The 22,880-nt window shown below is 41.8% G+C and overlaps 1 protein-coding gene across 1 annotated transcript in view; it reads right to left on the minus strand.

Annotated features, from left to right (window-relative positions):
• The window catches only part of mctp2b (multiple C2 domains, transmembrane 2b), a gene marked incomplete in the record, with an annotated part of 67,352 nt that extends 44,472 nt beyond the window's left edge, over positions 1-22,880 (minus strand). The window contains 1 exon segment of the mRNA XM_037697617.1: positions 22,729-22,880.

Genomic DNA, 22,880 nt, shown 5'->3' on the forward strand with positions numbered 1-22,880 from the left:
CAAATGCAAACACAGAAAACCACATGCAAACACAAAAAAAACAAAACAAATGCAAACACAAAAAAATCAAATGCAAACACAGAAAACCACATGCAAACACAAAAAAACAAAAAACAAATGCAAACACAAAATAATCAAATGCAAACACCAAAAAAATACATGCAAACACAAAAACAAATGCAAACGTTGCAAACAGTGAAAACAACTGCAAACTCGCTCCACAAAACAGAAGTGCTCCAGACCACTAGGGGCAGTCGAACAAAGAACAAATCTTAAAAGAAACTTGGAGAAAGAAATATATCTTGTGATATTTATTTGCGGCCCTGCGATGGACTTGCAACCCGTCCAGGGTGTACCCCGCCCCTCGCACAGTGATTGCTGGACATGGGCAACAGCGACCCCCGTGACCCAAAATGGAACAAACGGGTAAAGATAATGGATGGATGGATGGATGGATATTTATTTGCGGTTGGCAAACGTCTTTCTTCCTCCAAGTTTCTTTTATGATTTGTTCTTTGGTCGGCTGCCCCTAGTGGTCTGGAGCATTTACGTTTTGTGGAGCAAGTTTGCTGGTGTTTTCACTGTTTGCAGTTGTTTTGCACCCATCAGCCACCATAAGGTGGGCTATAACTTAAGGGGCTTTTCTGAAGGTGTGGGAAGTGGAAGGAAGTGGGTAGAGGAGCCAATGGTCAATTCAAACCCTGCATATTTTCCTCTTAGGTTAGAACAAAGCCAGTAAGAGGGTTGTGAAGAAAATGAAAACCTGAGTGAGGAACAGCCAAACGTCAGCACTATGGTCAGGTTGCAGAAGACATTTTCCTGCCTCAGGTCAAACATCGAGGTAAACTGAGCAGAACAACAAAACCCAAGGTAGTTAAACTACATCATCAAGGTTACTTCATGGCAAAGATTTCAAAACACACTGGGGTTAGAACACGTGCCCTCGAGCTCTTTAGAAAACGTAAAAAGAAACAGGCAACAATGAGGACTGCAGACAGCAGTCAGCAAAAGAAACGGTGCTGCAGGGAAAAGACTCATGCTTCTTTTCTAAATCAGAAACTGTACAAATCAAAAATGGTAAAACCTGTAAGATGCAGGTACATCCCCCACTGTCTGAAGAAGTCTGACAGGAAAATCACTGCAGCAACAAAAGCCAATCCACTGACATGAAAACAAAACAAAAAGACAACAAGTAAACAAAAAATGATATAAAACAAGGTGCAGAAAGTTGTCAGCAGATACTCTGGACTGATAAATGAAAAATGTAAAAAATCTGGCTGAAGCAGAAGTTCACTGAAGGGAGGGAGAGCCATCCAATGACTGTCATGGGGAGTCTTGGTTTGATCCGCAGTGAGCTCCGACCTTTAGTCAGAGTCAGAGTCAGAGTTTCTTTATTGTCATTCGCATCACATGTGGTACATGTGGTGGAGCGAAATTGTGTACACAGGGTCCCAGTTACATCTAACAACAGCAAAAATATAAATTGTAAAAGAAACTGTACTAAGGATCTTAAGATATAAACTAAAAAATGCACTAAATTACATTACTGTGTCTGAAATTACTCAAAGATCTGAGTCAGACTACATTCACTGGTCTGCGGTTAGCTCTTCAAGACGTTCAGAACAACACGTGCAAACTTCCTTCATCATCTGAGAACTAGTGCACACAACTGGAAGAACTGATGATGTTTTGAGGGCATAAATTGGCAACACAATTTACTGATTTCAATGTTTTTTCCCTGTTTATTGGTATGGTATGGTATGGTATGGTATGGTATAATGGTATGGTATAAAGTTTTTTCATTTTAAAAAAGTACAAAACAATTCCATAACAATATAAAAAAAGATACAAAAGATTTAAAATGAAAGGCAGCAGAAAGAAGAAAAAATCTTATTCATTTTGCCTGGAAAACTGTAAAGAATGATCAGAATTTATATTTGTTAGAGCGAACTGTACAGACTTCCTCTAGAGTTTAAATGTACCAAATATAACATTTCTGAATATCCTGATGCATGCTCAATAATCCAGGTAGAAAAATCTAAAAAAGTTAAGTATGGTCATCCATGGTTAGGCTGATGGTCCTCCTTGATCATGTGAGCAGCTGGTTTCAGCTGTCAGCAGCAAACTGGTTGATCCACTACAAGAAGGTGCTATTTATAAGACTGAGCTGAATACAGCACCTCAGACTGAAGAAGTCTTTTGGATGAAAGACGAAACGTTTCAATTTTTTGTTTGTTTGTTTTGTTTTTCGAAAGTCCAGAGGACCAGACTTAACTTTTTTTAAATAACATTTCTGAAGCTAACTGTGTTGTGTAAAATGTGTAAAAATAAGAAAATGGTGTAACAAATTGAAATTTTATTACAAACCGGATTCCAAAAAAGTTGGGACACTAAACAAATTGTGAATAAAAACTGAATGCAATGATGTGTAGATGGCAAATGTCAATATTTTATTCGTAATATAACATAGATGACAGATCAAAAGTTTAATCTGAGTAAATGTAACATTTTAAAGGAAAAATATGTTGATTCAAAATTTCACAGTGTCAACAAATCCCAAAAAAGTTGGAACAAGTAGCAATAAGTGGCTGGATAAAGTAAATTGAGCAAATAACGAACAGCTGGAAGACCAATTAACACTAATTAGGTCAATTGACAACATGATTGGGTATAAAAAGAGCTTCTCAGAGTGTCAGTGTCTCTCAGAAGCCAAGATGGTAAGAGGATCACCAATTCCACCATTGTATCAGAAAGATAGTGCAGCAATACCAGAATGGTGTTACCCAGCGTAAAATAACAAAGACTTTTAAGTTATCATCATCAACTGTGAATAACATCATCAAAAGATTCAGAGAATCTGGAACAATCGCTGTGCGTAAGGGTCAAGGCCGTAAAACTCTACTGGATGCTCATGATCTCCGGGCCCTTAAACGTCACTGCACCTCAAACAGGAATGCCACTGTCAAGGAAATAACAGAATGGGCTCAGGAATACTTCCAGAAAGCATTGTCAGTGAACACAATCCACCGTGCCATCTGCCGTTGCCAGCTGAAACTCTACAGTGCAAAGAGGAAGCCATTTCTAAGCAAGCTCCACAAGCTCAGACATTTGCACTGGGCCAGGGGTCATTTAAAATGAAATGTGGCAAAATGGAAGACTGTTCTGTGGTCAGATGAGTCACGATTTGAAGTTCTTTAAGGAACACTGGGACGCCATGTCATCCGGACCAGAGAGGACAAGGACAGCCCAAGTTGTTATCAACGCTCTGTTCAGAAGCCTGCATCACTGATGGTATGGGGTTGCATAAGCGCTTGTGGCATGGGCAGCTTGCATGTCTGGAAAGGCACCATTAATGCAGAGAACTATGTTCAGGTTCTAGAACATATGCTCCCATCTAGACGTCATCTCTTTCAGGGAAGACCCTGCATTTTTCAACACGATAATGCCAGACCACATTCTGCAGCAATCACAACATCATGGCTACGTAGGAGAAGGATCCGGGTACTGAAATGGCCAGCCTGCAGTCCAGATCTTTCACCTATAGAGAACATTTGGCACATCATAAAGAGGAAGGTGCGACAAAGAAGGCCCAAGACGATTGAACAGTTAGAGGCCTGTATTAGACATGAATGGGAGAGCATTCCTATTTCTAAACTTGAGAAACTGGTCTCCTCTGTCCCCAGACGTCTGTTGAGTGTTGTAAGAAGAAGGGGGGATGACACACAGTGGTAAAAATGGACTTGTCCCAACTTTTTAGGGATTTGTTGACGCCATGAAATTTGGAAACAACAGATTTTTCCCTTAAAATGATACATTCTCTCAGTTTAAACTTTTGATCTGTGATTAGTGTTCTATTCTGAATAAAATATTAGATGTTTGCACCTCCACATCATTGCATTCAGTTTTTATTCACAATTTGTTTAGTGTCCCAACTTTTTTGGAATCCGGTTTGTATAATAATTTTAAGAGGAATAACTAAGCTGAGAGTCTTCCTGCTAACTTACTTTAGTTTGTATTACATTTTGCTCAGAAACCAACTTAGTCCTGCAATAAACAACTGCATCAAATTATCAGAAGGTCTACCAGCAAAGTTTTTTTTCTTCCTACCTTCTCCACCTGCTGCAGTCTCCATGTGCTTTCTCTGTGCAAATAAGATCAGAGTTGTACACCCAACTCACAGAGCTTTACAACATGTACTAAAACCCAACCAACTGAACATAGTGAATAACAAGAGCCAAAAGTAAAAGCAAAGAGGAAGTATTTTAATTTTAAAATGCTTTACATTCTCCTATAAACCATTTGGAACTTTGCCTTAAGATTTTATTAGTGAAAAAAAAGGAAGAGCTTTGATCTGTGAGACACAGACAGGAAAGACATCAGTGGCTGCCATTCATCCAGTTACTGCCACAAAACCCTTGATTTTAAAGGGAAATAAAGAGCTCTAAAACAGAACAGTTCTGCGATGGGGCAGTAATTGTTCAAGTTGCCATCTCTCTCATGAAACCCAGCTGAACAAAAAGCAGCAGCACCTGCTCTGTTCTTGCAATAAAACTCGTCACCATAAAGAATGCAGCCGCTGTAAACTGGTTTAGACTTTGCTTTAACTTTTAAGGCTGTGGATGAGCAACTAAGTTTTCAGCCTGGAGAAGGAAGTCAAAGAGAGAGGAAAGCAACAGGTCAGCAAACATTTCAACATTTATTCCAAATAACTGAAATGTCTCTGAGCATTTAGTATACCATCAGCAATCCTAAAGTAATACAAATTACCGTATTTTCCAGACTATAAGTCACACTTCTTATCATAGTTTGGCCAGTACTGTGGCTTATGGTCCGAAGCGATTTAATTATTAGTACGTTTGTTTTCCCTATACATGACGCAATTTTTTGACTGACGTGTTCATTGATACTGGCATGAACCAAAGAGTAAACATTACCATATGCAGCCACGAGAGGGCCCTCTAGGCTTTTGACAACCATGTGTACGGAGTCTGATGACAGCCCCGCAGAAGAGGACACTGCGCTTCATCTTCCTCCGGAGTTGTTCGGAAGTGACACCGAGGATGAAGAATTCAATGGATTCAGTGATGTAGAATGAGACTGGTGAATTTACTGGTAATTTGCTTGTCGGACTCGTTGGCTTGTTTAGTTAATTAAGCCTGTTCAGGATCCCAGGTATGTTCTGCGTGTTATCGTTATTTCAGAATAAAGCCCTGTTTACATGAAAACGATTTCTGGTGAAAATGGAAAAGTTTCATTGCGTTTGTACTGTTCATTTACCTGAAAATAGCCAATGTTTTCTCTGACAAGGGCACAATTTCATTTTTCATTCAAGTTTATTTGAACAAGGACAGCACAATAAACAATGTTACATGTTCAAAACGAAGCAACCGTTGTTTTGTACAAAGGTTTTCTAGCCACATGCTACTTTGCAAACCCAGACCTTGGTTGTACTTTTATATAAAAACAGCTAAAATAAAATTAAAATGTAATTAAAATTAAACAATTCCCTCACACACATGTCTGCTCCTCTATCCTCTATCCCCATGGGGCTCAGTGTTCACAGATTTGGTTTCGTTTCAACCATTTTTTCACCTGTGAATTAAAAACTCTAAGATCTGTTAATGTTTTTATTGCTGATGAGAGAACAGGTTCCAGAGTGCAATGGTTCAAAAACGTCCCGGTTCTGTGTAAATAGGAAAAAATAGATATTTTCTGTCAGGGAATCCCTGGCTCATGTGCAGTATGATGCAAAACATAACGGCTCCCTACAATCCACAGAAGAAGAAACTAACAATGATGAATACCAGTTTGTGTTGTTTGTGCTTCTGACTAAATCTGATTTCCTTGACTACTTTCAGCTTGGACATCACCTGGGCTTTTGTTATGGCGGTTTTCTCGTGAGAGAAACATTAGAACATTTTTTAACACATGCGCAGTTTAAAAAATATAGCACCAACTAGTGGCATGGTGAGGGAATTACACCTTTTCCAGGTCCACCATTGCTGTGTAAACGGAGATTATAATTAGAACATTTTCATGTAAATGTGTTAATAGAAATGGGGAAAAAAAATATCTGTTTTCATTGGATCGTTGTCGTGTAAACAGAGCCTAAATGTCTGTTCTTGCACTTTGTGAAATACACTTCTAAATAAATGTAAATTATACTCCCAAGTGACTTATATATGGTTTTTCCTGTTCGTGAGGCATTTTTTGACTGATGCGACTGATGCGACCTATACTCCCGAGCGACGTATAGGCATAGTCTGGAAAATACGGGAATAAATAATAATTATTATTAGAGTTCTCACAAGAGAACACAGTTATTAACTTTAAATGCCTTCAAAGGAAAAAAGGTTTCTGTTTTATTAGACTTTAACACCAAAAGTTGCACATGTCCACAGCTGAAGACTGAGGAAGCAACTCCGCATCATTGGGAGCCTGAAAATTGTGAAAATGATGGAAATCAATGTGACAAAATGAGATTTTGGTCAGATATCCTTAGTTGTTTACAAACTAATTATTGATAGTAGGCCTGTCACGATAAACAATAAATCAGTTAATCGCACGATAAATTAAAATTATTGACCTCATTTTCATTTATCGGCTTTATCGTTTCTTCGTGTCTCTCTCTCTCTGAAGACACCGGATGACAAAAGGCTCAACTCTGGTGCTCTTCACTGACCCCTCCCTTGCTCTTTAAAATCCATTTTAACCGTGCAAAATCGTGTTTTTGGATCATTAACAGCAGCTAAGCTATGAGCTAAGCTAACAGGCCGACCTCAGGGAAAAAATCTCAGTCTTGTCAAAGCTTCAAAATTCACGGTTGAAACCCGTGCCTTTGTATAAAAAATTATTTTACTCTGCAAAAAGAAGCTGAGAACTTGTTTAATGATATTTTTATTAAAAGCTCTGTGTGAAAAATGATATGCTAAAGAGCTCAAACCACAACGAGCATCTGCCATTTTGAGAACCGAATAAAGGAAAGAGATGTCAAGAGGCCTCCCTCTCATTTTCTTAATGCTCGCTCCCTCACTATCCATCCTTTCATTCAAACAGTCTTATACTGCCATCCAGTGGTCAAAAAAGGTACTGCATACAAAACAAATTACCCAACATTTCTTCCTAAATTTGACAATAATTACTAATAATTGTCAAATTTCAAACAATATTATTGTTTATCGCAATACTTTCTGAGACAGTTAATCGCCCTGCAAAATTTGTTATAGTGACAGGCCTATTTGATAGTATGTTTCTTTTGACTGCTCCCTCTAGGGGTTGCCACAGTGAGCGAACTCGCATGAAAGATTTGGCAACTGTTTTACGCCAGATGCCCTTCCTGACATAACCTGGGCTTGAACCCGCAACCTCAGGATTACAAGATTGCAGCCCCAAATTATTGAAATGACATTTAATTGAGCTAATGCATTTTCAGTTTGTTAACAGTGGCATGTCTGTTGATAAACTACTGTTTATTTGCAGTTTAAAACCTATTTTTTCTAAATACGAGCCGAACAATAATATATTTTTATTTGGCTTTAAGTAAATGAGTGAACTGCTTATTTTTAACATCAGCAGCCTACATTCAGAATCCTAAAAATAAGGATTAGATTGTTGAATTATTGTATTTTCTCATGGAACACTCACTGTGCTCTTTTTATCTTTTTTTTTTTTTTTGGTGACTTGTTGATGTTACAGAAATACAATGATGTGACGATAATTATCATCATAATCAACCGACAGTATTTCAACAGATGAGTTGTGTTGAAATTGTTGCACAATATTGGTTTGATGAAGGGGCAACTCGTTTTGTTTGGAAACATCAAACTCTGTGATGATTCAGTGCTCGTGCAATCAAGTATGATGGGCTCAGTCAGCCTAAAGCTGCTCTCATATACCAACCTGTGTTGCTAGCAAAGACTTAGTTGCCACAGTACCTGGTTTAAATGTGAGACTAAGAATAAAAAAGGTAAACTCATTAAATGATGAATATTTTGAGACTACGGTGGGAAAAATTAACACTAGTTCCATGAATGCAGCTCTTCTTGAAGTCTGTCATGCTCCTCACAAATGTTTTATGCTTAATATTTGTTGTCAAGTACAAAACACTAGTTTTACACATCATAAAATACAGTACTTCTACTCAGTCTGTGCTTTGTATGATGGAAGTTGTCTAAGACTCCCTGATGCCACATGCTTACAGAAACTGTTCTGTTTGAACATTTTTAAATGCACAATCACAAGTACACAGATTTGTCCTCCCTTTTGAGATTTCATTTGAAATACATCAAAACAACTTGTATGTTTTCAGGTTGCAATAGAAATGTAGCATCTTTGCAGGTTAACATCTGTGTCCAAAACTTGTGGTCTGGAGCTTTGATGAAGACTATGAACAATGTAAAGTTTTATTGTGCTCACACGAACAGCAGCTTCATTTGTGTTCTGCAGGGTTGATCCAAGAAAAATATTGTTCATAATATTATTGCAAGTAGGTATTCAGACATTAATCTTTAGTATGGATTCATTTTTGAATAACTAAGGCCAAGTCATGTCTTATTGAGCACTCCACGCTGCACTGAAACAATTCAGATAAAGTGAAAGAGAACTGTAGTAAATAACAGCTATGCTTCTTATTGTAAGTGTTACAGTTACTGTAGAAACTCTTAAAAGTTCTTCATAATCTAAACTTTTTCAGAGATTTAATCTTTGTAGAATAATTGCATTTTTAGCTACTGCTATTTGCATTTAGTTTGCATTACACAGCTGGAGCTTCTTGATCTACCTTCTTCTTCTTCTTTTGGCTTTTCCCTCTTCAGGGGTCTCCACAGTGAGTCATCCTCCTCCATCTCTCTCTGTCCTCACTCCAACTACCTCCATGTCCACTCTAACTGCATCCAAATATCTCCTCTTTGTCTTTTTTCTGGCAGCTGCATTTCTAACATCCTTCTACCAATATACCCACTGTCCCTCCTCTGGACATGTCCAAACCATCTCAGTCTAACTTTATCTCTCAGTTGTTCAACCTGTGCTGTACCTCTGATGATCTCATTCCTAATCTTATCCATCCTTGTCACTCCTAAAGAGAACCTCAACATCTTCATTTCTACCACTTCCAGTTCTTTCTCTTGTCTTTTTGTCTCCAGACAACATAGCTGGTCTCACCACTGTCTTGTAAACTTTTCCTTTGACCTTTGCTGACACCCATTTATCGCAAATCAACTCCTGAAACTTTTCTCCATCCACTCCATCCTGCCTGAACTCTCTTTTTCACTTCTTTACCACATTCCCCATTTTCCTGGACAGTGGACCCCAAGAACTTGAAGTCCTGCACCTTTGTGACCTATGCTCCTTGTAGCCTCACTGTTCCACCTGCCTCCCTCTCATTCACACAGTTAGTCGGTCCATCGCCAGAGCAAACACGTAGGGGCTCAGACCCAATCCTTGATGCACTCCAATCTCCACCCTGAAGCTATCCATCACTCCTACAGCACATTTCACCACTGTCCTGCTGTCCTCATACATGTCCTGTATCAGTCTAACATACTAATCCACAACTCCAGATTTCCTCAGGCAACACCACACCTCCTCCCTCGGCACCCTGTCATATGCTTTTCTAAATCCACAAAGACACAATGGAGTTCTTTCTGACCCTCTCTGTACTTAATCAGCATCCTCAAAGCAAAGATGGCATCTGTAGTGCTCTTTCTCGGCATGAAACCATACTAAAATAAACAACAAATATATCAAAACACTTAAAGCATGCATACATTTGGGTACTGGAAAGTCTTGCATTCAAATATACAATATAGGTACTGCACAGATTGTGTAGATGAATAAATGATTGAAGAGCTTGTAGAAAGATGGAACACTGTCTTCTGAACAAGGTGAATATTTGTCTGCAAGGGTTTTAGAAAGATTTTCTTTAAACACAACATTCTTGTGTACTAATTTGTTCCAATCAGAAAAGTGGTTTGCAACAAGAGGGCAACTAAACAAATCACTCCCCACCTAGTTTTATGTAACTCCTCACTCTTCCAGATCAGAAAGCTGCAACTCCTCCTATTCCTCTTCTGCTCTGAAGCTATTCATTCAAAGATAAACACACAACAAAATGTATTTCAACTAAAGTAAACTTTGACTCTTTGTGACCATGTTGAGTTGAAGCGTGTATACGTCAGTCCAGAGATGAGACTTAAGAAGTGATGTTAATGACTTCCTGTACCAGATTGAACCAGATTCTCAGTCTGACACGTATACAGTGAATGGGAGAGAAAACGTTGGTTACGTACTGTAACCCCAGATTCTATGAGTATAGGCGTAGCCCTTTAAGGCTGTCGCTTAGTGGGTTTATCCCGTTATGCGAAGCATCACACTGAAAAAATTTAGTCCACGCCCACCTGCTGTGTGGGCCCCACCCGATCCGTATAAGTTACATTAAGAGCGGGTAATCGGCTCCCAAATAGCTTTATTTTTTCTTCCAACCATTCAGGAGCCAGTGAGGCCTGACGCTTAAAGGGCTACGCTTATACTCATAGAATCTGGGGTTACAGTACGTAACTAACGTTCTATTTCGTATAGGTTTCGTCCTTTAAGGCTGTCGCTTAGTGGGTTAAGGGCGAAGCGGATGTGGTCCTTGCCTCACTGGGTCCATTCAAACACCGTATGAAGCAGAAGCTTGCCCAAAAAACGTCTCGTCACTCAGCTCCCAATGTGCATAATTACGCATTGCGTAGTTACAGTATGTGTGCCATGCACAGACGCATGTTTGTAACTATGCGTTCTGAAAAAACATGAACGCCCCGGAAAATTTCAAAGGGGAGGGAAGATGTTGAAAAAAAGTGGGGAGGGGGGGCCATGAAACAACTGATTCATGGCTGAACAGTATAAACAGATTAATAATAACAAATGAACTGATTATTAATCAAATGAACTGATTGGTAACAATAGTCATGAACTGATTAGTGACAATAGAACCAAAATAACAGACACAACTTGTGACTGATAACAACATCTCACACTGTGAAGCATGCAGACAGATGTGAGCTTAAACAGAGTTCCATGAAAACAATAATATTCATTCTGTTAGAGTATTAAGGACAGAATGTGTCATGGAACGGGCCGTCACATCACGTAGATAAAAGCAAATGAATGAGCAGGGTGTTGACCACGCGGCCGCAGTACAAATATCCTGCATTGTCATACCATTATGCAAGGCAATCGAAGATGCGATACACCTGGTCGAGTGTGCTCTGAGGCTGACAGGAGGCTCTAAATCTGATGCTCTGTAGGCTTCAGAAATGGCCTCACACAGCCAGTGTGACAAGCGCTGGGTGGATAACGGTCGACCTGCAGATGCATCTCTATAATGCACAAACAAATGTTGAGTTTGGCGCATTACAGCTGTGCGCGCTATGTAACACGTCAACGCCCGCACCGGACAGAGAAGATGGAAAGATGCTTCTTCTTCGGATCTGTGGGGGGGAGGGAAAAACCCCTCCAACGATATTGCTCTTGATTTAAAGGCGCTCGTGATGTTTTTAGGCATAAAAGCTGGGTTTGGTCTTAAATTAGCTGAGCTACCGTCAGCCTGAATTCTGAGACATGACGGAGCGACAGAGAGGGCAGATAAATCACTCACTCTCTTAGCGGATGTTAAAGCCAGCAGCAGGGCTGTTTTAAGAGACAAGAATTTAAGTGGAACCTGATCCAGAGGCTTAAATGGAGCTTTGATCAGGACCTGCAGGACCAGTGTTAAATCCCACTGTGGAGCAAGTGGGCGTGAAACAGGCCTGTGTCTCTGTACACCTTTTAGAAAACGCTTCATCAGCGGATGATTAAAAGCTTTTCTGTCTCCGAACCCTTCGTGGCAGGAAGAGATGGCTGCAGCGTATGTTTTAATCGTGCTGAATGCCAACTTCCTGTCCATCAGCTGTTGTAGAAAAGACAGCACGCCGCCTAATGGACATGAGGTGGCCTCTACACCTTTCTCTGTACACCAGCGCTGAAAAGCTGTCCACTTTGATATGTACAGCGCTGTGGTAGATGTAGCACGTGAATCCTGGATTGTACGCACTACATCCTGTGGGAGACCCATCCTCTCTAAGCGGAACCGCTCAGCGGCCAGACCCACAGGTGCTGGCCTATTTCTGGGTAACTCCTGATTGCTCCTCCTGCCTGGAGGAGAGCATCCTCCCTCCACGGCAGTTTCCACGGGCGCCCCGACAGTAGGCATTGCAGGACTGGGAACCATGGTGCGTTCACGCGCTCGGGGGCTACCAGGAGAGCTGTCAATCCCTCCTCCTGAACTCGGTTTAGGAACCGTAAAATCAGAGGAGGTGGAGGAAACGCGTACAGAAGCGTTTTGGGCCATGGGCTGTGGGCAAACACATCCACCCCCAGTGGTGGTTTGTCTCGCGGGCTCAGAGAAAACCATAGTTGACACTGGGCGTTCTCTCGTGTCGCAAACAGGTCCACAGCTGCTTTGCCAAATTTCTGCCACGTCTGAGTCATCAGGTCCGGGTGGAGAGTCCAGTCCCCGTGACGTGGACCGCCCCTGGACATCACATCTGCCCCTTTGTTCAGAACACCGGGTATATAAACTGCTCTGATGGAGAGCAGGTTTTGGTGAGCCCAACACAGTAGCTATCGCGCAATGTGTAACATCTGGGCTGAGCGTACACCCCCCTGCCGGTTTATGTACGCAACAGTCACCTTGTTGTCTGTGTGAATCAACACGTGTTGATTCTGTAGCACGGGAGCAAAGTGTTGAATCACGTTCAGCACCGTGCGACACTCCAAAACATTTATGTGGGCAGATGTGTGATGGGGCCACAGCGCCCGTACTGCTTGAGATAGGCATGTCCCCCCACAGCCTGACAGCGATGCGTCCATGAAGACTGACACGTGTGACGTGGGTCTGCTGACGGGGACTCAATCCGACAGAACCAGGGTGTTTCCCCAGTGTCGGAGGTCTGCTCTCACGGAAGGAGGAACAGTGATAATCCGTCTCTTTTGTTTTACTGGGTCCACACGCAGACGCGCAAACCACCTCTAGAGGCGTCATATGTGTAATAAACCCAGCGGGACCACTGTGTGAGCTGATGACATCGTTCCTAACAGCTTCATGATGGAGACGGCTGTTACCATTCTGCCAGGTCTTACGAGACGGAGCTGGTCTTTTAAAGTGTCGATTCTCGTTTGTGATAAACAAGCCTTCATGGTGGTTAAATTTAACTCCACTCCCAGATAAACAATTGTCTGGGCCAGGAAAATCGAGCTTTTCTTCCAATTTATGGCGAAGCCCAGATTTAACAGGTGTGATGTCAACACCTGAGCCTGCATCACTGCTTCCTGTCTGGAGCGTGACAGCAGCAGCAGGTTGTCCAGGTAAAACAAAACTCTCATCCCTGCTCTGTGTAACGAATGCAGGGCTGTCTCCACACACTTTGAGAACGTACGAGGCGCGAGGGAATACCCGAACGGCAGCCTGTTGTACTGATACTTCATTCCCTGAAAGAAGAAATGCAGGAATTTTCTGTGTTTTGGGATGATCGGTATGTGAAAATAAGCATCTTTTAGGTCGACGGAAACAAACCAGTCGTTTCTCTGGATGTTGGCCAACAGCTGTCTGGTTGTCAACATGTGAAACGGTCTGTCCATGATCGCCTTGTTGAAAACTGACAGATCTAAAATCGGTCTCATCCCTCCGGTCCGTTTGGGAACCAGAAAGTAACGCGAGTAAAACCCTGTGTTTTCCTCTCCGTTGGGAACCCTGGAGATTACTCCTTTTATCAGAAGCTCTTGGACTTCTGCATTTAGGGATGAGATTTGGTCTGGTGATGACAGGACTGTCTCTAAAACTCCTCCGAACGGAGGGGGTCGGATTGCAAACTGCAAAGTGTAACCTTTGCATAACACCCTGGCCATCCATCTGTCTGGCGAGCATGTTTTCAGCCACTCCGCGTAACGTTCGTGGAGTGGACGTGCGTTTAAGTGATGCGTCATGTTTTGTACGGATGTCATCCAGTCCGCCGCCCCGACCGCCGTCATGCGTCACAGGAATATTTTCCGCGTGACCCAAGGCGAGGCTTCCTCGAAAGGGCTCTGAACGTGCCCGTGCGCTGCGTTCGGACCACGGACCAACCTTCATGTGCAGGTGGGCAGGTGTGTGCTGAGGCGAAGCGTGTGACAGCTGATGATGTCGTGGGGCCGCACGTTCGACGTCGCTGTGCGAACGCTGAGAGGCGGAGAGCGTGACTTCATCTACGCCGTGCTGTTGGAGTGAAGGCTGCGAGCCCCGCGGGAGCACACGTTTTCTCTGGAGGGACACGCGCCGCTCTCGCTGGAGGTGAGACACGTCACTGGGTTCGTTCAGCTGTCTCACGCTTATGCTGCCGTGAGCGGCCGAGCACTGAGACGCGGTGGGTGAAGGCTGCCCGCGTCCCTCGTTCCAAGGGGGGGTAAGGTAACGGAAAGTCCCTTCATGTCAGCAGAAAGTCCCTTCATGTCAGCAGCTTCCCGGATAATGTCGGGCAACTCCAAAAGGAGTGCGCCGACGGCAGGGAGCGATGTGGCCGTTGAGGCGGGAAAGCCCAGAGGGGTCGAGCATCCGCTCGGCCCCCCTCGTTCCAACACTGCGCTTCCCGGGAGGGAGCGAGCATCAGGGCTGCTGCTAGCGTCACCAGTCCCAGAGGAACCATCCGATTCACTCCGAGAGCCGGCGTCAAAGAAGTCCATTGCGTCGTCCAGCGAACAGTCTCCCGCCACGGACAGGCAGTCCTCGACGTTAGCCTTAAACAAGGCTGCTCTCCTCTGCCTTTCCTCCAGTGGAAGATCGTCACAGAGGCGGCAGGAGGAAGCGCGGGTGACGTGGCGGGGACCCAGGCATCCCTCGCAGGTGTCGTGCCGGTCAAAGCTAAGCAAGTAACCGGTCTTGCAGGATGGACACAAGTGGATGGTGTTGGAGCTGGACATCTTGTTAAAGGTCAGTGTTGTTAGCTTGCTGAAGAAAAATGGGAGCCGATTACCCGCTCTTAATGTAACTTATACGGATCGGGTGGGGCCCACACAGCAGGTGGGCGCGGACTAAATTTTTTCAGTGTGATGCTTCGCATAACGGGATAAACCCATTAAGCGACAGCCTTAAAGGGCGAAGCCTATACGAAATAGAACTGAAGCTCTGTTCTGTAAGTCTGGGAGTGACAGAACATTCTTAGACTGTCTCAGAGGTTTCATCTGCATTCTACTCAAAAATTTTTCTCAAACACTGAATCGACTTGGAGTGAGCCAATCGTCACGGCTGAGGTCCTGCATGTACTCTATGCTGAAAATGTAGTTCCTAAATTCAACACTTGAGATTCTTCTGATACGTGTTTGTTGATGTTGACAAAACATGCAGCAAACTAGTGCAAAAAAAATGAAAGCAGATTACCTTATCTGTTAATCTGCTGCAGTCCCTTTCCGGCTCTGTTTTCTGGTCTGTGCATGATCTGTCTTTGCATTTCATGCTGTTTATTGTGGGATGTTGAATCTATTTGTTTTTTTGTAGACAACACCCATACTTTCCTCCCCCTAATTTGATTCCTGCACATTAACCACAAACAAAGCTGTCCGTGTTTGAAGCTAACCCACAACTTACAGTAATTCCATGTTTTTGACAACTTTAACCTGTACAGCTTTTTTTGACAAAAAAAAACATCTTTCAAATTGTGTACAAATACCCGACACCTCACCCACACCAGTGTACATTAAAAAGTCTAACTAATTTAAACATCTTATTACTGCCATTTTGCACAACTCTCTGTAGTGAAAGACCAGTTTTAAAACTTGCTTATGTTAGTTAGATCATAAGTGAACAGCTACACATGAGCTTCTGCAGTAAGCAGCTAGTTTGGTTTAAAGTTTTTTAGTCTGTTTCTGATAATATAACTGAGCAGTAAGTTGGCAGTGAAGATGAGAGATTTAATCGCTGCCTAGTGACGTAATCTTATCAGCACTCAGTGCAGTGTAAATAGAGAAGTTAATGTTGCATTATTTCTGGTGAATTTATTGCAACTTTAACTCATTCTGACCACTTTACAGCTAAAGTAAAAAGCAAAAATACAAACTGGATTCCAAAAAAGTTGGGACACTAAACAAATTGTGAATAAGAACTGAATGCAATGATGTGGAGATGGCAAATGTTAATATTTTATTCGTAATATAACACAGATGACAGATCAAAAGTTTAATCTGAGTAAATGTAACATTTTAAAGGAAAAATATGTTGATTCAAAATTTCACAGTGTCAACAAATCCCAAAAAAGTTGGGACAAGTAGCAATAAGTGGCTGGAAAAAGGAAATTGAGCATATAACGAACAGCTGGAAGACCAATTAACACTAATTAGGTCAATTGACAACATGATTGGGTATAAAAAGAGCTTCTCAGAGTGTCAGTGTCTCTTAGAAGCCAAGATGGTAAGAGGATCACCAATTCCACCATTGTTGCGCAGAAAGATAGTGCGACAATACCAGAATGGTGTTACCCAGCATAAAATAGCAAAGACTTTTAAGTTATCATCATCAAACGTGCATAACATCATCAAAAGATTCAGAGAATCTGGAACAATTGCTGTGCGTAAAGGTCAAGGCCGTAAAACTCTACTGGATGCTTGTGATCTCCGGGCCCTTAAACGTCACTGCACCTCAAACAGGAATGCCACTGTCAAGGAAATAACAGAATGTGCTCAGGAATACTTCCAGAAAGCATTGTCAGTGAACACAATCTACCGTGCCATCCGCCGTTGCCAGCTGAAACTCTACAGTGCAAAGAGGAAGCCATTTCTAAGCAAGCTCCACAAGCTCAGACGTTTGCACTGGGCCAGGGGTCATTTAAAATGGAGTGTGGCAAAATGGAAGACTGTTCTGTGGTCAGATGAGTCACGATTTGAAGTTCTTTATGGAACACTGGGACGCCATGTCATCTGGACTAGAGAGGACAAGGATAGCCCAAGTTGTTATCAACGCTCCGTTCAGAAGCCTGCATCACTGATGGTATGGGGTTGCATGAGCGCTTGTGGCATGGGCAGCTTGCATGTCTGGAAAGGCACCATTAATGCAGAGAACTATGTTCAGGTTCTAGAACAACATATGCTCCCATCTAGACGTCATCTCTTTCAGGAAAGACCCTGCATTTTTCAACACGATAATGCCAGACCACATTCTGCAGCAATCACAACATTAAGGCTACGTAGGAGAAGGATCCGGGTACTGAAATGGCCAGCCTGCAGTCCAGATCTTTCACCTATAGAGAACATTTGGCGCATCATAAAGAGGAAGGTGCGACAAAGAAGGCCCAAGACGATTGAACAGTTAGAGGCCTGTATTAGACATGAATGGGAGAGCATTCCTATTTCTAAACTTGAGAAACTGGTCTCCTCTGTCCCCAGACGTCTGTTGAGTGTTGTAAGAAGAAGGGGGGATGACACACAGTGGTAAAAATGGACTTGTCCCAACTTTTTTGGGATTTGTTGACGCCATGAAATTTGGAAACAGATTTTTCCCTTAAAATGATACATTCTCTCAGTTTAAACTTTTGATCTGTGATTTGTGTTCTATTGTGAATAAAATATTAGATGTTGGCACCTCGAATGTTTGTTTGTCTCGTTTGTCTCTATGTGGCCCTGTGATGGACTTGCGACCCGTCCAGGGTGTACCCCGCCCCTCGCACAGTGATTGCTGGACATGGGCACCAGCGACCCCCGTGACCCAAAATGGAATAAACGGGTAAAGATAATGGATGGATGGATGGATGGATGTTGGCACCTCCACATCATTGCAATCAGTTTTTATTCACAATTTGTTTAGTGTCCCAACTTTTTTGGAATCCGGTTTGTATAAAGACTCCTGGTGCTATGACAGTGGGCTGGAATCAAACGGTTTGAGTGACAATATGTGAAATGAGCAGCCAGCTATGGTATGAAAGCTTCATAATTACAGTTATGGGTCCAGTAAGGGTAAATATAATACAATAATCCAATACAACTTTATTTATAAAAGCACTTTAAAACATCACTGTTGGCCAAAGTGCTGTACATTAACACATACCAGCATTAAAAACTAAAATCAACAGGTAGTCAACAGAAATAGGCAAACAGGCAAAAATATCTTAAACAACAATGGTTCATTATTGCACTTGAGAAGCAAAGGAAGACTTTAGTTTTTAAATCAGTTTTGCATTTCAGTGCACTTATTTGCACCAAACATCTTGGTCTAGCCATTACACTGCAACATTGTCCTTTGGAGTCTTCAATCAAGGATCATTTACATCAATCATTAACTCTGAATGGTCCTAAAAACACTACCCGCCCACTTTTAAAGCATTCCAGACACATAGAGCATTATGGGAGCATGAAATGACCACACTGAGCACAGCTCTGGCCCAGAGATGTGACCATTATGATTATCAAATACTGTGTGTTCAGAGTAAAACATTTAGTAGCAGTCTAGTGCCCATAAACAGAAAGCTGTGTGCAATGAAACAGTAACACTCAGGCAGCCTCACAGCTGAGCAGGCAGTGAATTCAGGACATTCACTCTGGCAGGAGAGACAATAAACCTTCTGAAACCAGCCTCAGACTCAACTGATCAAAGAAAGATAGCTGGCTGTGTTAAATATATTGATTAGTACCATTTGTTTCTGCACAATCCAAATCAGAGTGAAGGTAGTGGAGCAAAGCCAGACCAGTTCAAGGAACCGAGGAGGTCGTCCATGCATGCTGCAGGCGGCCTCGGCCTCGCACCAGCCAAACATGAGCCTCTTATCTGGTTTTCTTAGATCTGGCCTCCAAGATCAATGTAAAACCAACAGAGGTCAAGGGTTTGAAAACAAACATGACAAGAAGTTTAATGATGTTGGTGGAGCAATCATGTTTTAGCTGAACACCAGAACCGGTTCGGTCTGAAATGCAAAAATAAACAGATTTCGTTGATTGTTGAAAATCTAAGAGCAAATAGGATAGAAGAGCACAACAATGGATAAACATTAGCACCAGTGACTGAACTGAACAGAAACACTACGTTTTGTAGAAACTGATAATTGTTTGGTTTAGACTTCAAAGTAAAGGAGGACCAAAAAATAAAAATAAACATGGAACCATCAAAATAAATCTCTATTATTTGCTTTTGTTCATGCACATGCTAGCGTTAGCATTGCACCATAGGCAGCCGCTGCAAACAGCTAAAAAAAATCATCACTTCAACCACTATGAGCATTTGCATCCAAGATGAAGCAAAGACTCATGGGAGTGTTTATAATCTGTTATGATCCGTTTATTGATTTATTGTAGCAATCAGTTAGGCAGATAGTTAATACAGTGTGTGTGTGTGTGTGTGTGTGTGTGTGTGTGTGTGTGTGTGTGTGTGTGTGGGTGTGTGTGTGTGTGTGTTCTTTAGTTTCCAATATAAGAACAGAGTGGAGCTTTGCTTTAATCTTGCTGATTAACAGCCAACATGTCAGAAGTTGCCGATGCTTGCAGAGATTTGTTGCTGAAAAAAATAAAAAAATAAATCAAACTGTGATCTCAATCAGGTCGGTGTGTTTCCACTGAAGCATAAAGCTCCAAGTTAGTATTGCCCATATATCTAATTAAAAGTTTCTATGTCGTCATTAAATTGTGAGTTAGTGACAAGCCTCCAGAGTAAATTGTCTTGTTGCATGACTGCATAAAAAAACGTACAAGAAATCCTTTTTCTGTGTAGTTTTGCAGGCCTGAAACAACTTTCTTTATCCTTCACTTGACAAGTTTTCAAGCTATAAGCTCTTCAGTAATGAATTATTTGTGCACAGGGAATATGTTCTGCCTTTAAAACAGGTGCACTTTTAAGAATACTTGTAAAAGTGAAGTGGTGGCGCAGAGGTTAGAGGGTGGGCCTGTGATCGGAGGGTCGTCGGTCAACTCCCCGGACCAACAACATCAAAAAAAAAAAAATATGGGTGGAAAAGGTGAAACACCCACACCTGCCTCCACCCTCATTTAACCCACTCTGGGCCCATGAGCAAGGCCCTTAACCCCCCAGCTGCTCCCCAGGTGTCTTAGATGGAAGCCCACTACTTCACGTGTGTGCTCACATGTGCAATGGGGAAAAGTAAGTGAATTAATTTCCCCAGTGGGGATTATTAAAGTACAATAAATAAATAAAAAAGATGGAAGATTGTGCCATTGTAAGAGGATGCTAGTAACAAAACATCTCCGCTACTTCTGTGCCACATCTTCACTAAATGTCTTTAAAACTGACTGAGTTAACGTTTTTTGTAGTTGCAGACAGCTACATGCTCGGTTATTGGTTGTTCCACAATAATGTCAAAATAATTATTTTCACACATCTGTGGCCACAAATCAAGATGACATCACAGATAAAACATTTATTAGTCATGCTGTGCTGCAAGTAAATTCAGGTAAGGCAGTCTGACACATGAAATTCCACAGTAATGCATCCTGAGGCTTGTTGTTACAGCGAACAGAGCAGGCACACACATGCACTTCTAGGACAAGTGTGTGCAACTACACAAGTTCTGCTCTCATCCCAAATGATAAAAACTAACTGCAGCGACTTTATGAAACGTCTCACAGAGCACAAATATCAACGGATAACATTTTAGAACGACAGAAACTTAAAACACAGAGCTGAAAGACTTCTGAAATTTACTTAAAAATCTGAAACTGAGAAGCTGAACACTGACTCGAAACTAAAAGAAAGCAAAACCATAGCTAAAAGCCAAAATTTGTAAAAGGCTAACAAAAAAAACACACTAGCTAAAAGGGGCAAAACAAAAACTAAATGCTAATAAGAGCAGATGCCTAAAGCAAAAAGTAGCAAAGACAAGCAAAAAGCAACAAAATGTTAGCTGGAAGATAAAAGTAGCAAAAGGCTACCTAAAAGCTAGAAGTTCCATGTTAGCTAAAAGCAGCTAGCCAAAAGATAAATTTAAGAAAGGTTAGCTGAAAGATAAATGTCATAAAACATTAGCAATAAAAACAAAGAAACATTAGCTACATTAATTAATCATTAATTAAACATTAGCAAAAGAGAAGCTAATGGAGGCCAAACCTAAAAGTGGCAAACAACAAGCTAAAAGAAGTAAAAAGGGAGGTAGAAGCTAAAAACATCAAAAGGATATCTAAAAATACAAGTATTACACTGGCTAAAAGCAGCACGTGCTTAGCCAAAAGTAGCAAAAGGCTAGCTGGAAGTAGCAGAATGCTAAAGAAGCAAAATGATAGGTAAAATCTGAAAAAGTGATAAAAACTAAAAATAGCAGAAGGCTAGCTATATGATAGCTCATAACTAAAAGTAGCAGAAGACAAAACAGAGCAAGTACATGAAGCAAATTTCACAGAATTCGTTGGTTTTGAGTCAATTCAAGTTCAAGTTGGTTTTATTGTCATTCGCACCACATGTGGTACATGAGGTGGAACAAAATTGTGTACACAGGATCCCAGTTACATCCAACAAGAACAAAAATATAAATTGTTAAAAGAAACAGTAATAAGGATCTAAGATATAAACTAAGAATACGCTAAACACTAATGGTGCAAAACAAAACGCTGAACAGCAGCACGAACACGAGTCTGTGGGAGCAGATGGGTACGAATGAACACAGAAGCATGAAATAAATCAGCAGCATGGATAATCAGCAGCACATTTCACCAATCAAAGTGGCAATACAGTGATTTTTTTTTCCACAGTTATAATCCTGGTTAGGGATTCATGAGTCAAACAGTCTCAGGGTAGAAGCTGTTCCTCAGTCTAGTAGTTAATGCTCTGCAACCTTCTGCCTGAGGGGAGCGGGGCAAAAAGGTTGAAGCGAATTGAAGCTATATCAACATCTTTCTATCGAGAACATGTTTGTAGATAAAATATAAAGTAAACGTAAGTAAGTGAATGAGCTGGAAGATTTGGAATGGTTACTACTAGAGCGCAAAGTACGCAGAATCAACATTCATACATGTACACACCTTACAAGGCCCAAATGTCGAGCAGGCCACAAAATAAAGTTACTGGTCAGAATACTTTTACTGTATTTGTACTTTAAATACGTGCAGCGCACAACCAAGTAAGTGTAAACCCTGCAGCAGCTGTTTAAAACCTGATGAATGTCTGTCTTGTTCCTCTCAGCTGGAGAGAAACAGCATCCTGCCCCGTCGTGTCACAACAAGAGAAGAAGCGATTTCCTGAAAGTTTGAAAGCTTGTGGTTCCTGCTGAGGTTGACTGCAGATAGTGTGCAACAATTAAATAAATGCATTAACATTTAATATATACACAGTCCACAACATGAGCCTGAATATACCAAGAAGACAAACCTGGACAACACAATTCAATCCATGTAGGTCACACGTACCATTTCTCCAGTTGTTTACTTGATGTTGTGTTACAGCTGTGATTATGGCGGCTGCTCTTTAAATCGGTTTAGGGAGAATAAAAAAAGGTGTAAACTACTTGACCCTGTCCACCAAGTCTCAACTGAAACCTGCTTAAAACTGACTTATAAAGTTTAAGTCGACAAACAAGTGAAAGGCGAGAAAAGAAGAGAGTTTCTGTGATTTATTTGTGTCCAGGTTAGAAACTAGGAGCCCCGGTGAGCAGGTGAAACAGGACGGAGGGCTCACCTGGCCCACCCCCACCTCCCGACCACCACTTTGTTTCAACTTGACGCGGTTTTAATACAAAAGTAAAAACGAGTTAAATGTACCTCGCTGGGCTGCTCGAAGCCTCCTCCGACAGTTTCTCGTTCACATCCCGTCTAATGAACATCGTGGGATGGTCAGCCGCCGGTCCGAAGCTTCTCTCCGCACTTCGAGCCTCCGACTTCCTCCTCGACGCTTCAGCAGCAAATCAAGCGAA

The sequence above is a fragment of the Nematolebias whitei genome, chromosome 2 (genome assembly GCF_014905685.2).
Source record: "Nematolebias whitei isolate Nwh7 chromosome 2, NemWhi1, whole genome shotgun sequence".
Taxonomy (NCBI): domain Eukaryota; kingdom Metazoa; phylum Chordata; class Actinopteri; order Cyprinodontiformes; family Rivulidae; genus Nematolebias; species Nematolebias whitei.